This window comes from Chiloscyllium plagiosum, unplaced genomic scaffold (genome assembly GCF_037043375.1).
Source record: "Chiloscyllium plagiosum isolate Xiang-an unplaced genomic scaffold, Cpla_swu_hap1 HiC_scaffold_14, whole genome shotgun sequence".
Classification (NCBI taxonomy): domain Eukaryota; kingdom Metazoa; phylum Chordata; class Chondrichthyes; order Orectolobiformes; family Hemiscylliidae; genus Chiloscyllium; species Chiloscyllium plagiosum.
In genome coordinates this window covers 849,216-868,319 of record NW_028270152.1, presented here as the reverse complement: position 1 = coordinate 868,319, position 19,104 = coordinate 849,216, and positions in this window count along the sequence as shown.

Below are 19,104 nucleotides of genomic sequence, written 5' to 3'. Positions count from 1 at the left end.
TCATGGCCAACCATTCACTGTCAACCATTCACTGCCAACCATTGACTGCCAACCATTCACTGTCAACCATTTATGACCAACCATTCACTGCCAACCATTCACTGTCAACCATTCATGGCCAACCATTCACTGTCAACCATTCACTGCCAACCATTCACTGTCAACCATTCATGGCCAACCATTCACTGCCAACATTTCACGGCCAACCATTCACTGTCAACCAATCACTGTCAACCATTCACTGCCAACCATTCACTGACAACCATTCACGGCCAACCATTCACGGCCAACCATTCACTGTCAACCATTCACAGCCAACCATTCACTGTCAACCATTCATGGCCAACCATTCACTGCCAACCATTCATTTCCAACCATTCACTGGCAAACATTCATGACCAACCATTCACTGTCAACCGTTCACTGCCAACCATTCACTGTCAACCATTCACGGCCAACCATTCTCGGCCAACCATTCACTGTCAACCAATCACTGCCAACCATTCACTGCCAACCATTCACTGTCAACCATTCACTGTCAACCATTCACGGCCAACCATTCATGGCCAACCAATCACTGCCAAACATTCATGGCCAACCGTTCACTGCCAACCATTCACTGTCAACCATTCACTGTCAACCATTCACGGCCAACCATTCATGGCCAACCAATCACTGCCAACCATTCACGGCCAACCATTCACTGTCAACCATTCACTGCCAACTATTCACTGTCAACCATTCAATGTCAACCGTTCACTGTCAACCATTCACTGCCAACCGATCACTGTCAACTATTCACTGTCAACCATTCACGGTCAACCATTCACTGTCAACCATTCAATGTCAACCATTCACTGTCAACCATTCATGGCCAACCATTCATGGCCAACCATTCACTGCCAACCATTCACTGTCAACCATTCACTGCCAACTATTCACGGCCACCCATTCACTGTTAACCATTCACTGTGAACCAATCACTGTCAACCCTTCACGGCCACCCATTCACTGTCAACCATTCACTGTCAACCATTCACTGTCAACTATTCACGGCCAACCATTCATGGCCAACCAATCACTGCCAACCATTCACTGCCAATCGTTCACTGCCAACCATTCACTGTCAACCATTCACTGTCAACCATTCACTGTCAACCATTCACGGCCAACCATTCATGGCCAACCAATCACTGCCAACCATTCACGGCCAACCATTCACTGTCAACCATTCACTGCCAACCATTCACTGTCAACCATTCACGGCCAACCATTCATGGCCAACCAATCACTGCCAACCATTCATGGCCAACTATTCACTGTCAACCATTCAATGTCAACCATTCACTGTCAACCATTCACTGTCAACCATTCACGGCCCACCATTCACGGCCGACTGATCACTGTCAACTATTCACTGTCAACCATTCACGGCCAACCATTCACTGCCAACCATTCACGGCCAACCATTCACTGTCAACCATTCACTGCCAACCATTCACTGTCAACCATTCACGGCCAACCATTCATGGCCAACCAATCACTGCCAACCATTCATGGCCAACTATTCACTGTCAACCATTCAATGTCAACCATTCACTGTCAACCATTCACTGTCAACCATTCACGGCCCACCATTCACGGCCGACTGATCACTGTCAACTATTCACTGTCAACCATTCACGGCCAACCATTCACTGCCAACCATTCACGGCCAACCATTCACTGTCAACCATTCACTCCCAACAATTCACTGTCAACCATTCACTGCCAACCATTCACTGCCAACCATTCACGGCCAACCATTCACTGCCAACCATTCACTGTCAACCATTCATGGCCAACCAATCACTGTCAACCATTCACTGTCAACCATTCACGGCCAACCATTCATGGCCAACCAATCACTGCCAAACATTCACGGCCAACCGTTCACTGCCAACCATTCACTGTCAACCATTCACTGTCAACCATTCACTGTCAACCATTCACTCCCAACACTTCACTGTCAACCATTCACTGCCAACCATTCACTGTCAACCGTTCACTGTCAATCATTCACTGCCAACCATTCACTGTCAACCGTTCACTGTCAACCATTCTCTGCCAATCATTCACTGTCAACCGTTCACTCTCAACCATTCATGGCCAACTATTGACTGTCAACTATTCACTGTCAACCATTCACTGTCAACCGTTCACTATCAACCATTCATGGCCAACCATTCTCTGCGAACCAATCATGGCCAACCGTTCACTGTCAACCATTCACTGTCAACCATTCATGACCAACCATTCATGGCCAACCATTCACTGCCAACCATTCACTGCTAACCATTCACTGTCAACCATTCACTGCCAACCATTCACTGCCAAGCATTCACTGCCAACCATTCACGGCCAACCATTCACTGCCAACCATTCACGGCCATCCATTCACTGTCAACCATTCATGGCCAACCATTCACTGCCAACATTTCACGGCCAACCATTCACTGTCAACCAATCACTGTCAACCATTCACTGCCAACCATTCACTGACAACCATTCACGGCCAACCATTCACGGCCAACCATTCACTGTCAACCATTCACAGCCAACCATTCACTGTCAACCATTCATGGCCAACCATTCACTGCCAACCATTCATTTCCAACCATTCACTGGCAAACATTCATGACCAACCATTCACTGTCAACCGTTCACTGCCAACCATTCACTGTCAACCATTCACGGCCAACCATTCTCGGCCAACCATTCACTGTCAACCAATCACTGCCAACCATTCACTGCCAACCATTCACTGTCAACCATTCACTGTCAACCATTCACGGCCAACCATTCATGGCCAACCAATCACTGCCAAACATTCATGGCCAACCGTTCACTGCCAACCATTCACTGTCAACCATTCACTGTCAACCATTCACGGCCAACCATTCATGGCCAACCAATCACTGCCAACCATTCACGGCCAACCATTCACTGTCAACCATTCACTGCCAACTATTCACTGTCAACCATTCAATGTCAACCGTTCACTGTCAACCATTCACTGCCAACCGATCACTGTCAACTATTCACTGTCAACCATTCACGGTCAACCATTCACTGTCAACCATTCAATGTCAACCATTCACTGTCAACCATTCATGGCCAACCATTCATGGCCAACCATTCACTGCCAACCATTCACTGTCAACCATTCACTGCCAACTATTCACGGCCACCCATTCACTGTTAACCATTCACTGTGAACCAATCACTGTCAACCCTTCACGGCCACCCATTCACTGTCAACCATTCACTGTCAACCATTCACTGTCAACTATTCACGGCCAACCATTCATGGCCAACCAATCACTGCCAACCATTCACTGCCAATCGTTCACTGCCAACCATTCACTGTCAACCATTCACTGTCAACCATTCACTGTCAACCATTCACGGCCAACCATTCATGGCCAACCAATCACTGCCAACCATTCACGGCCAACCATTCACTGTCAACCATTCACTGCCAACCATTCACTGTCAACCATTCACGGCCAACCATTCATGGCCAACCAATCACTGCCAACCATTCATGGCCAACTATTCACTGTCAACCATTCAATGTCAACCATTCACTGTCAACCATTCACTGTCAACCATTCACGGCCCACCATTCACGGCCGACTGATCACTGTCAACTATTCACTGTCAACCATTCACGGCCAACCATTCACTGCCAACCATTCACGGCCAACCATTCACTGTCAACCATTCACTGCCAACCATTCACTGTCAACCATTCACGGCCAACCATTCATGGCCAACCAATCACTGCCAACCATTCATGGCCAACTATTCACTGTCAACCATTCAATGTCAACCATTCACTGTCAACCATTCACTGTCAACCATTCACGGCCCACCATTCACGGCCGACTGATCACTGTCAACTATTCACTGTCAACCATTCACGGCCAACCATTCACTGCCAACCATTCACGGCCAACCATTCACTGTCAACCATTCACTCCCAACAATTCACTGTCAACCATTCACTGCCAACCATTCACTGCCAACCATTCACGGCCAACCATTCACTGCCAACCATTCACTGTCAACCATTCATGGCCAACCAATCACTGTCAACCATTCACTGTCAACCATTCACGGCCAACCATTCATGGCCAACCAATCACTGCCAAACATTCACGGCCAACCGTTCACTGCCAACCATTCACTGTCAACCATTCACTGTCGACCATTCACTGTCAACCAATCACGGCCAACCATTCATGGCCAACCATTCACTGCCAACCATTCACTGTCAACCATTCATTGCTAACCATTCGCTGTCAAACATTCACTGTCAACCATTCATGGTCAACCATTCACTGCCAAACATTCACTGTCAACCATTAATGGCCAACCATTCACTGTCAACCATTCACTGCCAACAATTCACGGCCAACCATTCACTGTCAACCATTCGCTGTCAACCATTCACTGTCAACCATTCATGGTCAACCATTCAATGTCAACCATTCAATGTCAACCATTCACTGTCAAGCATTCACGGCCAACCGTTCTCTGTCAACCATTCAAGGTCAACCATTCACTGTCAACCATTCACTGTCAACCATTCACTCCCAACACTTCACTGTCAACCATTCACTGCCAACCATTCACTGTCAACCGTTCACTGTCAATCATTCACTGCCAACCATTCACTGTCAACCGTTCACTGTCAACCATTCTCTGCCAATCATTCACTGTCAACCGTTCACTCTCAACCATTCATGGCCAACTATTGACTGTCAACTATTCACTGTCAACCATTCACTGTCAACCGTTCACTATCAACCATTCATGGCCAACCATTCTCTGCGAACCAATCATGGCCAACCGTTCACTGTCAACCATTCACTGTCAACCATTCATGACCAACCATTCATGGCCAACCATTCACTGCCAACCATTCACTGCTAACCATTCACTGTCAACCATTCACTGCCAACCATTCACTGCCAAGCATTCACTGCCAACCATTCACGGCCAACCATTCACTGCCAACCATTCACGGCCATCCATTCACTGTCAACCATTCACTGCCAACCATTCACTGCCAACCATTCACGGCCAACCATTCACTGCCAACCATTCACTGTCAACCATTCACTGCCAACCATTCACTGTCAACAATTCACTGTCAACCATTTACGGCCAACCATTTACGGCCAACCATTCACTGTCAACTATTCACTATCAACCATTCACTGCCAACCGTTCACTGTCAACCATTCATGGCCAACCATTCACTGCCAACCATTCACTGTCAACCATTCATGGCCATCCAATCACTGTCAAGCATTCATGGCCAATCTGTCATGGCCAACCATTCACTGCCAACCATTCACTGTCAACCATTCACTGTCAACCATTCCCTGTCAACCATTCATGGCCAACCATTCACGGCAAACCATTCACGGTCAACCATTCATGGCCAGTCATTCACTGTCAACCATTCACTGCCAACCATTCACTGTCAACCATTCATGGCCAACCATTCACTGTCAACCATTCACTGCCAACCATTGACTGCCAACCATTCACTGTCAACCATTTATGACCAACCATTCACTGCCAACCATTCACTGTCAACCATTCATGGCCAACCATTCACTGTCAACCATTCACTGCCAACCATTCACTGTCAACCATTCATGGCCAACCATTCACTGCCAACATTTCACGGCCAACCATTCACTGTCAACCAATCACTGTCAACCATTCACTGCCAACCATTCACTGACAACCATTCACGGCCAACCATTCACGGCCAACCATTCACTGTCAACCATTCACAGCCAACCATTCACTGTCAACCATTCATGGCCAACCATTCACTGCCAACCATTCATTTCCAACCATTCACTGGCAAACATTCATGACCAACCATTCACTGTCAACCGTTCACTGCCAACCATTCACTGTCAACCATTCACTGTCAACCATTCACTGCCAACCATTCACTGTCAACCATTCATGGCCAACCATTCACTGTCAACCATTCACTGCCAACCATTGACTGCCAACCATTCACTGTCAACCATTTATGACCAACCATTCACTGCCAACCATTCACTGTCAACCATTCACAGCCAACCATTCACTGTCAACCATTCATGGCCAACCATTCACTGCCAACCATTCATTTCCAACCATTCACTGGCAAACATTCATGACCAACCATTCACTGTCAACCATTCACGGCCAACCATTCACTGTCAACCATTCACTGTCAACCATTCACTGCCAACCGTTCACAGTCAACCAATCACTGCCAACCATTCACGGCCAACCATTCACTGTCAACCATTCACTGTCAACCATTCACGGCCAACCATTCATGGCCAACCAATCACTGCCAAACATTCATGGCCAACCGTTCACTGCCAACCATTCACTGTCAACCATTCACTGTCAACCATTCACGGCCAACCATTCATGGCCAACCAATCACTGCCAACCATTCACGGCCAACCATTCATTGTCAACCATTCACTGCCAACTGTTCACTGTCAACCATTCAATGTCAACCGTTCACTGTCAACCATTCACTGCCAACCATTCACTGTCAACCGATCACTGTCAACTATTCACTGTCAACCATTCACGGTCAGCCATTCACTGTCAACCATTCAGTGTCAACCATTCACTGTCAACCATTCATGGCCAACCATTCATGACCAACCATTCACTGCCAACCATTCACTGTCAACCATTCACTGCCAACTATTCACGGCCACCCATTCACTGTTAACCATTCACTGTGAACCAATCACTGTCAACCCTTCACGGCCACCCATTCACTGTCAACCATTCACTGTCAACCATTCACTGTCAACTATTCACGGCCAACCATTCATGGCCAACCAATCACTGCCAACCATTTACTGCCAATCGTTCACTGCCAACCATTCACTGTCAACCATTCACTGTCAACCATTCACTGTCAACCATTCACGGCCAACCATTCATGGCCAACCTATCACTGCCAACCATTCACGGCCAACCATTCACTGTCAACCATTCACTGCCAACCATTCACTGTCAACCATTCCCGGCCAACCATTCATGGCCAACCAATCACTGCTAACCATTCATGGCCAACTATTCACTGTCAACCATTCAATGTCAACCGTTCACTGTCAACCATTCACTGCCAACCATTCACTGTCAATCATTCCCGGCCAACCATTCATGGCCAACCAATCACTGCCAACCATTCATGGCCAACTATTCACTGTCAACCATTCACTGCCAACCGTTCACTGTCAACCATTCACTGCCAACCATTCACGACATACCGATCACTGTCAACTATTCACTGTCAACCATTCACGGTCAACCATTCACTGTCAACCATTCATGACCAACCATTCACGGCCCACCATTCACGGCCGACTGATCACTGTCAACTATTCACTGTCAACCATTCACGGCCAACCATTCACTGCCAACCATTCACGGCCAACCATTCACTGTCAACCATTCACTCCCAACAATTCACTGTCAACCATTCACTGCCAACCATTCACGGCCAACCATTCACTGCCAACCATTCACTGTCAACCATTCATGGCCAACCAATCACTGTCAACCATTCACTGTCAACCATTCATGGCCAACCATTCATGGCCAACCATTCACTGCCAACCATTCACTGCCAACCATTCATGGCCAACCATTCACTGCCAACCATTCACTGCCAACCATTCACTGCCAACCATTCACGGCCATCCTTTCACTGTCAACCATTCACTGCCAACCATTCACTGCCAACCATTCACGGCCAACCATTCACTGCCAACCATTCACTGTCAACCATTCACTGCCAACCATTCACTGTCCACCATTCACTGTCAACCATTTACGGCTAACCATTCACTGTCAACGATTCACTATCAACCATTCACTGCCAACCGTTCACTGCCAACCAATCATGGCCAACCATTCACTGTCAACCATTCAATGTCAACCATTCACTGTGAACCATTCACGGCCAACCGTTCTCTGTCAACCATTCAATGTCAACCATTCACTGTCAACCATTCACTGTCAACCATTCACTCCCAACACTTCACTGTCAACCATTCACTGCCAACCATTCACTGTCAACCGTTCACTGTCAATCATTCACTGCCAACCATTCACTGTCAACCGTTCACTGTCAACCATTCTCTGCCAATCATTCACTGTCAACCGTTCACTCTCAACCATTCATGGCCAACTATTGACTGTCAACTATTCACTGTCAACCATTCACTGTCAACCGTCCACTATCAACCATTCATGGCCAACCATTCTCTGCGAACCAATCATGGCCAACCGTTCACTGTCAACCATTCAATGTCAACCATTCACTGTCAACCATTCATGACCAACCATTCATGGCCAACCATTCACTGCCAACCATTCACTTTTGTCAACCATTCACTGCCAACCATTCACTGCCAACCATTCACTGCCAACCATTCACTGCCAACCTTTCACGGCCAACCATTCACTGCCAACCATTCACTGTCAACCATTCACTGCCAACCATTCACTGTCAACAATTCACTGTCAACCATTTACGGCCAACCAATCACTGTCAACTATTCACTATCAACCATTCACTGCCAATCGTTCACTGTCAACCATTCATGGCCAACCATTCACTGCCAACTATTCACTGTCAACCATTCATGGCCATCCAATCACTGTCAAGCATTTATGGCCAATCTGTCATGGCCAACCATTCACTGCCAACCATTCACTGTCAACCATTCACTGTCAACCATTCCCTGTCAACCATTCATGGCCAACCATTCACGGCAAACCATTCACGGTCAACCATTCATGGCCAGTCATTCACTGTCAACCATTCACTGCCAACCATTCACTGTCAACCATTCATGGCCAACCATTCACTGTCAACCATTCACTGCCAACCATTGACTGCCAACCATTCACTGTCAACCATTTATGACCAACCATTCACTGCCAACCATTCACTGTCAACCATTCATGGCCAACCATTCACTGTCAACCATTCACTGCCAACCATTCACTGTCAACCATTCATGGCCAACCATTCACTGCCAACATTTCACGGCCAACCATTCACTGTCAACCAATCACTGTCAACCATTCACTGCCAACCATTCACTGACAACCATTCACGGCCAACCATTCACGGCCAACCATTCACTGTCAACCATTCACAGCCGACCATTCACTGTCAACCATTCATGGCCAACCATTCACTGCCAACCATTCATTTCCAACCATTCACTGGCAAACATTCATGACCAACCATTCACTGTCAACCGTTCACTGTCAACCATTCAATGTCAACCAATCATGGCCAACCATTCACTGCCAACCATTCACTGCCAACCATTCACGGCCAACCGTTCACTGCCAACCATTCACAGTCAACCATTCATGCCCATCCAATCACTGTCAAGCATTCATGGCCAACCATTCATGGCCAACTATTCACTGCCAACCATTCACGGTCAACCATTCACTGTCAACCATTCATGGCCAACCATTTACAGTCAACCATTCATGGCCAACCATTCACTGTCAACCATTCGTGGCCAACCATTCACTGCCTACCATTCTCTGTCAACCATTCATGGCCAACCATTCACTGTCAACCATTCACTGTCAACCATTCACTGTCAACCATTCACGGCCAACCATTCACGGCCAACCATTCACTGTCAACCAATCACTGCCAACCATTCACTGCCAACCATTCACTGTCAACCATTCACTGTCAACCATTCACGGCCAACCATTCATGGCCAACCAATCACTGCCAAACATTCATGGCCAACCGTTCACTGCCAACCATTCACTGTCAACCATTCACTGTCAACCATTCACGGCCAACCATTCATGGCCAACCAATCACTGCCAACCATTCACGGCCAACCATTCACTGTCAACCATTCACTGCCAACTATTCACTGTCAACCATTCAATGTCAACCGTTCACTGTCAACCATTCACTGCCAACCGTTCACTGTCAACCATTCACTGCCAACCGATCACTGTCAACTATTCACTGTCAACCATTCACGGTCAACCATTCACTGTCAACCATTCAATGTCAACCATTCACTGTCAACCATTCATGGCCAACCATTCATGGCCAACCATTCACTGCCAACCATTCACTGTCAACCATTCACTGCCAACTATTCACGGCCACCCATTCACTGTTAACCATTCACTGTGAACCAATCACTGTCAACCCTTCACGGCCACCCATTCACTGTCAACCATTCACTGTCAACCATTCACTGTCAACTATTCACGGCCAACCATTCATGGCCAACCAATCACTGCCAACCATTCACTGCCAATCGTTCACTGCCAACCATTCACTGTCAACCATTCACTGTCAACCATTCACTGCCAACCATTCATGGCCAACCAATCACTGCCAACCATTCACGGCCAACCATTCACTGTCAACCATTCACTGCCAACCATTCACTGTCAACCATTCACGGCCAACCATTCATGGCCAACCAATCACTGCCAACCATTCATGGCCAACTATTCACTGTCAACCATTCAATGTCAACCATTCACTGTCAACCATTCACTGTCAACCATTCACGGCCCACCATTCACGGCCGACTGATCACTGTCAACTATTCACTGTCAACCATTCACGGCCAACCATTCACTGCCAACCATTCATTTCCAACCATTCACTGGCAAACATTCATGACCAACCATTCACTGTCAACCATTCACTGCCAACCGATCACTGTCAACTATTCACTGTCAACCATTCAATGTCAACCATTCACTGTCAACCATTCAATGTCAACCATTCACTGTCAACCATTCACGGTCAACCATTCACGGCCAACCATTCACTGCCAACCATTCACGGCCATCCATTCACTGTCAACCATTCACTGCCAACCATTCACTGCCAACCATTCACGGCCAACCATTCACTGCCAACCATTCACTGTCAACCATTCACTGCCAACCATTCACTGTCAACAATTCACTGTCAACCATTTACGGCCAACCATTCACTGTCAACTATTCACTGTCAACCATTCAATGTCAACCATTCACTGTCAACCATTCACTGTCAACCATTCACGGCCCACCATTCACGGCCGACTGATCACTGTCAACTATTCACTGTCAACCATTCACGGCCAACCATTCACTGCCAACCATTCACGGCCAACCATTCACTGTCAACCATTCACTGCCAACCATTCACTGTCAACCATTCACGGCCAACCATTCATGGCCAACCAATCACTGCCAACCATTCATGGCCAAGTATTCACTGTCAACCATTCAATGTCAACCATTCACTGTCAACCATTCACTGTCAACCATTCACGGCCCACCATTCACGGCCGACTGATCACTGTCAACTATTCACTGTCAACCATTCACGGCCAACCATTCACTGCCAACCATTCACGGCCAACCATTCACTGTCAACCATTCACTCCCAACAATTCACTGTCAACCATTCACTGCCAACCATTCACTGCCAACCATTCACGGCCAACCATTCACTGCCAACCATTCACTGTCAACCATTCATGGCCAACCAATCACTGTCAACCATTCACTGTCAACCATTCACGGCCAACCATTCATGGCCAACCAATCACTGCCAAACATTCACGGCCAACCGTTCACTGCCAACCATTCACTGTCAACCATTCACTGTCAACCATTCACTGTCAACCAATCACGGCCAACCATTCATGGCCAACCATTCACTGCCAACCATTCACTGTCAACCATTCATTGCTAACCATTCGCTGTCAAACATTCACTGTCAACCATTCATGGTCAACCATTCACTGCCAAACATTCACTGTCAACCATTAATGGCCAACCATTCACTGTCAACCATTCACTGCCAACAATTCACGGCCAACCATTCACTGTCAACCATTCGCTGTCAACCATTCACTGTCAACCATTCATGGTCAACCATTCAATGTCAACCATTCAATGTCAACCATTCACTGTCAAGCATTCACGGCCAACCGTTCTCTGTCAACCATTCAATGTCAACCATTCACTGTCAACCATTCACTGTCAACCATTCACTCCCAACACTTCACTGTCAACCATTCACTGCCAACCATTCACTGTCAACCGTTCACTGTCAATCATTCACTGCCAACCATTCACTGTCAACCGTTCACTGTCAACCATTCTCTGCCAATCATTCACTGTCAACCGTTCACTCTCAACCATTCATGGCCAACTATTGACTGTCAACTATTCACTGTCAACCATTCACTGTCAACCGTTCACTATCAACCATTCATGGCCAACCATTCTCTGTGAACCAATCATGGCCAACCGTTCACTGTCAACCATTCACTGTCAACCATTCACTGTCAACCATTCATGACCAACCATTCATGGCCAACCATTCACTGCCAACCATTCACTGCCAACCATTCACTGTCAACCATTCACTGCCAACCATTCACTGCCAAGCATTCACTGCCAACCATTCACGGCCAACCATTCACTGCCAACCATTCACGGCCATCCATTCACTGTCAACCATTCACTGCCAACCATTCACTGCCAACCATTCACGGCCAACCATTCACTGCCAACCATTCACTGTCAACCATTCACTGCCAACCATTCACTGTCAACAATTCACTGTCAACCATTTACGGCCAACCATTCACTGTCAACTATTCACTATCAACCATTCACTGCCAACCGTTCACTGTCAACCATTCATGGCCAACCATTCACTGCCAACCATTCACTGTCAACCATTCATGGCCAACCAATCACTGTCAAGCATTCATGGCCAACCATTCACTGCCAACCATTCACTGTCAACCATTCACTGTCAACCATTCCCTGTCAACCATTCATGGCCAACCATTCACGGCAAACCATTCACGGTCAACCATTCATGGCCAGTCATTCACTGTCAACCATTCACTGCCAACCATTCACTGTCAACCATTCATGGCCAACCATTCACTGTCAACCATTCACTGCCAACCATTGACTGCCAACCATTCACTGTCAACCATTTATGACCAACCATTCACTGCCAACCATTCACTGTCAACCATTCATGGCCAACCATTCACTGTCAACCATTCACTGCCAACCATTCACTGTCAACCATTCATGGCCAACCATTCACTGCCAACATTTCATGGCCAACCATTCACTGTCAACCAATCACTGTCAACCATTCACTGCCAACCATTCACTGACAACCATTCACGGCCAACCATTCACGGCCAACCATTCACTGTCAACCATTTATGACCAACCATTCACTGCCAACCATTCACTGTCAACCATTCATGGCCAACCATTCACTGTCAACCATTCACTGCCAACCATTCACTGTCAACCATTCATGGCCAACCAATCACTGCCAAACATTCATGGCCAACCGTTCACTGCCAACCATTCACTGTCAACCATTCACTGTCAACCATTCACGGCCAACCATTCATGGCCAACCAATCACTGCCAACCATTCACGGCCAACCATTCATTGTCAACCATTCACTGCCAACTGTTCACTGTCAACCATTCAATGTCAACCGTTCACTGTCAACCATTCACTGCCAACCATTCACTGTCAACCGATCACTGTCAACTATTCACTGTCAACCATTCACGGTCAGCCATTCACTGTCAACCATTCAGTGTCAACCATTCACTGTCAACCATTCATGGCCAACCATTCATGACCAACCATTCACTGCCAACCATTCACTGTCAACCATTCACTGCCAACTATTCACGGCCACCCATTCACTGTTAACCATTCACTGTGAACCAATCACTGTCAACCCTTCACGGCCACCCATTCACTGTCAACCATTCACTGTCAACCATTCACTGTCAACTATTCACGGCCAACCATTCATGGCCAACCAATCACTGCCAACCATTTACTGCCAATCGTTCACTGCCAACCATTCACTGTCAACCATTCACTGTCAACCATTCACTGTCAACCATTCACGGCCAACCATTCATGGCCAACCTATCACTGCCAACCATTCACGGCCAACCATTCACTGTCAACCATTCACTGCCAACCATTCACTGTCAACCATTCCCGGCCAACCATTCATGGCCAACCAATCACTGCTAACCATTCATGGCCAACTATTCACTGTCAACCATTCAATGTCAACCGTTCACTGTCAACCATTCACTGCCAACCATTCACTGTCAATCATTCCCGGCCAACCATTCATGGCCAACCAATCACTGCCAACCATTCATGGCCAACTATTCACTGTCAACCATTCACTGCCAACCGTTCACTGTCAACCATTCACTGCCAACCATTCACGACATACCGATCACTGTCAACTATTCACTGTCAACCATTCACGGTCAACCATTCACTGTCAACCATTCATGACCAACCATTCACGGCCCACCATTCACGGCCGACTGATCACTGTCAACTATTCACTGTCAACCATTCACGGCCAACCATTCACTGCCAACCATTCACGGCCAACCATTCACTGTCAACCATTCACTCCCAACAATTCACTGTCAACCATTCACTGCCAACCATTCACGGCCAACCATTCACTGCCAACCATTCACTGTCAACCATTCATGGCCAACCAATCACTGTCAACCATTCACTGTCAACCATTCATGGCCAACCATTCATGGCCAACCATTCACTGCCAACCATTCACTGCCAACCATTCATGGCCAACCATTCACTGCCAACCATTCACTGCCAACCATTCACTGCCAACCATTCACGGCCATCCTTTCACTGTCAACCATTCACTGCCAACCATTCACTGCCAACCATTCACGGCCAACCATTCACTGCCAACCATTCACTGTCAACCATTCACTGCCAACCATTCACTGTCCACCATTCACTGTCAACCATTTACGGCTAACCATTCACTGTCAACGATTCACTATCAACCATTCACTGCCAACCGTTCACTGCCAACCAATCATGGCCAACCATTCACTGTCAACCATTCAATGTCAACCATTCACTGTGAACCATTCACGGCCAACCGTTCTCTGTCAACCATTCAATGTCAACCATTCACTGTCAACCATTCACTGTCAACCATTCACTCCCAACACTTCACTGTCAACCATTCACTGCCAACCATTCACTGTCAACCGTTCACTGTCAATCATTCACTGCCAACCATTCACTGTCAACCGTTCACTGTCAACCATTCTCTGCCAATCATTCACTGTCAACCGTTCACTCTCAACCATTCATGGCCAACTATTGACTGTCAACTATTCACTGTCAACCATTCACTGTCAACCGTCCACTATCAACCATTCATGGCCAACCATTCTCTGCGAACCAATCATGGCCAACCGTTCACTGTCAACCATTCAATGTCAACCATTCACTGTCAACCATTCATGACCAACCATTCATGGCCAACCATTCACTGCCAACCATTCACTTTTGTCAACCATTCACTGCCAACCATTCACTGCCAACCATTCACTGCCAACCATTCACTGCCAACCTTTCACGGCCAACCATTCACTGCCAACCATTCACTGTCAACCATTCACTGCCAACCATTCACTGTCAACAATTCACTGTCAACCATTTACGGCCAACCAATCACTGTCAACTATTCACTATCAACCATTCACTGCCAATCGTTCACTGTCAACCATTCATGGCCAACCATTCACTGCCAACTATTCACTGTCAACCATTCATGGCCATCCAATCACTGTCAAGCATTTATGGCCAATCTGTCATGGCCAACCATTCACTGCCAACCATTCACTGTCAACCATTCACTGTCAACCATTCCCTGTCAACCATTCATGGCCAACCATTCACGGCAAACCATTCACGGTCAACCATTCATGGCCAGTCATTCACTGTCAACCATTCACTGCCAACCATTCACTGTCAACCATTCATGGCCAACCATTCACTGTCAACCATTCACTGCCAACCATTGACTGCCAACCATTCACTGTCAACCATTCACTGCCAACCGATCACTGTCAACTATTCACTGTCAACCATTCACGGTCAACCATTCACTGTCAACCATTCAATGTCAACCATTCACTGTCAACCATTCATGGCCAACCATTCATGGCCAACCATTCACTGCCAACCATTCACTGTCAACCATTCACTGCCAACTATTCACGGCCACCCATTCACTGTTAACCATTCACTGTGAACCAATCACTGTCAACCCTTCACGGCCACCCATTCACTGTCAACCATTCACTGTCAACCATTCACTGTCAACTATTCACGGCCAACCATTCATGGCCAACCAATCACTGCCAACCATTCACTGCCAATCGTTCACTGCCAACCATTCACTGTCAACCATTCACTGTCAACCATTCACTGCCAACCATTCATGGCCAACCAATCACTGCCAACCATTCACGGCCAACCATTCACTGTCAACCATTCACTGCCAACCATTCACTGTCAACCATTCACGGCCAACCATTCATGGCCAACCAATCACTGCCAACCATTCATGGCCAACTATTCACTGTCAACCATTCAATGTCAACCATTCACTGTCAACCATTCACTGTCAACCATTCACGGCCCACCATTCACGGCCGACTGATCACTGTCAACTATTCACTGTCAACCATTCACGGCCAACCATTCACTGCCAACCATTCATTTCCAACCATTCACTGGCAAACATTCATGACCAACCATTCACTGTCAACCATTCACTGCCAACCGATCACTGTCAACTATTCACTGTCAACCATTCAATGTCAACCATTCACTGTCAACCATTCAATGTCAACCATTCACTGTCAACCATTCACGGTCAACCATTCACGGCCAACCATTCACTGCCAACCATTCACGGCCATCCATTCACTGTCAACCATTCACTGCCAACCATTCACTGCCAACCATTCACGGCCAACCATTCACTGCCAACCATTCACTGTCAACCATTCACTGCCAACCATTCACTGTCAACAATTCACTGTCAACCATTTACGGCCAACCATTCACTGTCAACTATTCACTGTCAACCATTCAATGTCAACCATTCACTGTCAACCATTCACTGTCAACCATTCACGGCCCACCATTCACGGCCGACTGATCACTGTCAACTATTCACTGTCAACCATTCACGGCCAACCATTCACTGCCAACCATTCACGGCCAACCATTCACTGTCAACCATTCACTGCCAACCATTCACTGTCAACCATTCACGGCCAACCATTCATGGCCAACCAATCACTGCCAACCATTCATGGCCAAGTATTCACTGTCAACCATTCAATGTCAACCATTCACTGTCAACCATTCACTGTCAACCATTCACGGCCCACCATTCACGGCCGACTGATCACTGTCAACTATTCACTGTCAACCATTCACGGCCAACCATTCACTGCCAACCATTCACGGCCAACCATTCACTGTCAACCATTCACTCCCAACAATTCACTGTCAACCATTCACTGCCAACCATTCACTGCCAACCATTCACGGCCAACCATTCACTGCCAACCATTCACTGTCAACCATTCATGGCCAACCAATCACTGTCAACCATTCACTGTCAACCATTCACGGCCAACCATTCATGGCCAACCAATCACTGCCAAACATTCACGGCCAACCGTTCACTGCCAACCATTCACTGTCAACCATTCACTGTCAACCATTCACTGTCAACCAATCACGGCCAACCATTCATGGCCAACCATTCACTGCCAACCATTCACTGTCAACCATTCATTGCTAACCATTCGCTGTCAAACATTCACTGTCAACCATTCATGGTCAACCATTCACTGCCAAACATTCACTGTCAACCATTAATGGCCAACCATTCACTGTCAACCATTCACTGCCAACAATTCACGGCCAACCATTCACTGTCAACCATTCGCTGTCAACCATTCACTGTCAACCATTCATGGTCAACCATTCAATGTCAACCATTCAATGTCAACCATTCACTGTCAAGCATTCACGGCCAACCGTTCTCTGTCAACCATTCAATGTCAACCATTCACTGTCAACCATTCACTGTCAACCATTCACTCCCAACACTTCACTGTCAACCATTCACTGCCAACCATTCACTGTCAACCGTTCACTGTCAATCATTCACTGCCAACCATTCACTGTCAACCGTTCACTGTCAACCATTCTCTGCCAATCATTCACTGTCAACCGTTCACTCTCAACCATTCATGGCCAACTATTGACTGTCAACTATTCACTGTCAACCATTCACTGTCAACCGTTCACTATCAACCATTCATGGCCAACCATTCTCTGTGAACCAATCATGGCCAACCGTTCACTGTCAACCATTCACTGTCAACCATTCACTGTCAACCATTCATGACCAACCATTCATGGCCAACCATTCACTGCCAACCATTCACTGCCAACCATTCACTGTCAACCATTCACTGCCAACCATTCACTGCCAAGCATTCACTGCCAACCATTCACGGCCAACCATTCACTGCCAACCATTCACGGCCATCCATTCACTGTCAACCATTCACTGCCAACCATTCACTGCCAACCATTCACGGCCAACCATTCACTGCCAACCATTCACTGTCAACCATTCACTGCCAACCATTCACTGTCAACAATTCACTGTCAACCATTTACGGCCAACCATTCACTGTCAACTATTCACTATCAACCATTCACTGCCAACCGTTCACTGTCAACCATTCATGGCCAACCATTCACTGCCAACCATTCACTGTCAACCATTCATGGCCAACCAATCACTGTCAAGCATTCATGGCCAATCTGTCATGGCCAACCATTCACTGCCAACCATTCACTGTCAACCATTCACTGTCAACCATTCCCTGTCAACCATTCATGGCCAACCATTCACGGCAAACCATTCACGGTCAACCATTCATGGCCAGTCATTCACTGTCAACCATTCACTGCCAACCATTCACTGTCAACCATTCATGGCCAACCATTCACTGTCAACCATTCACTGCCAACCATTG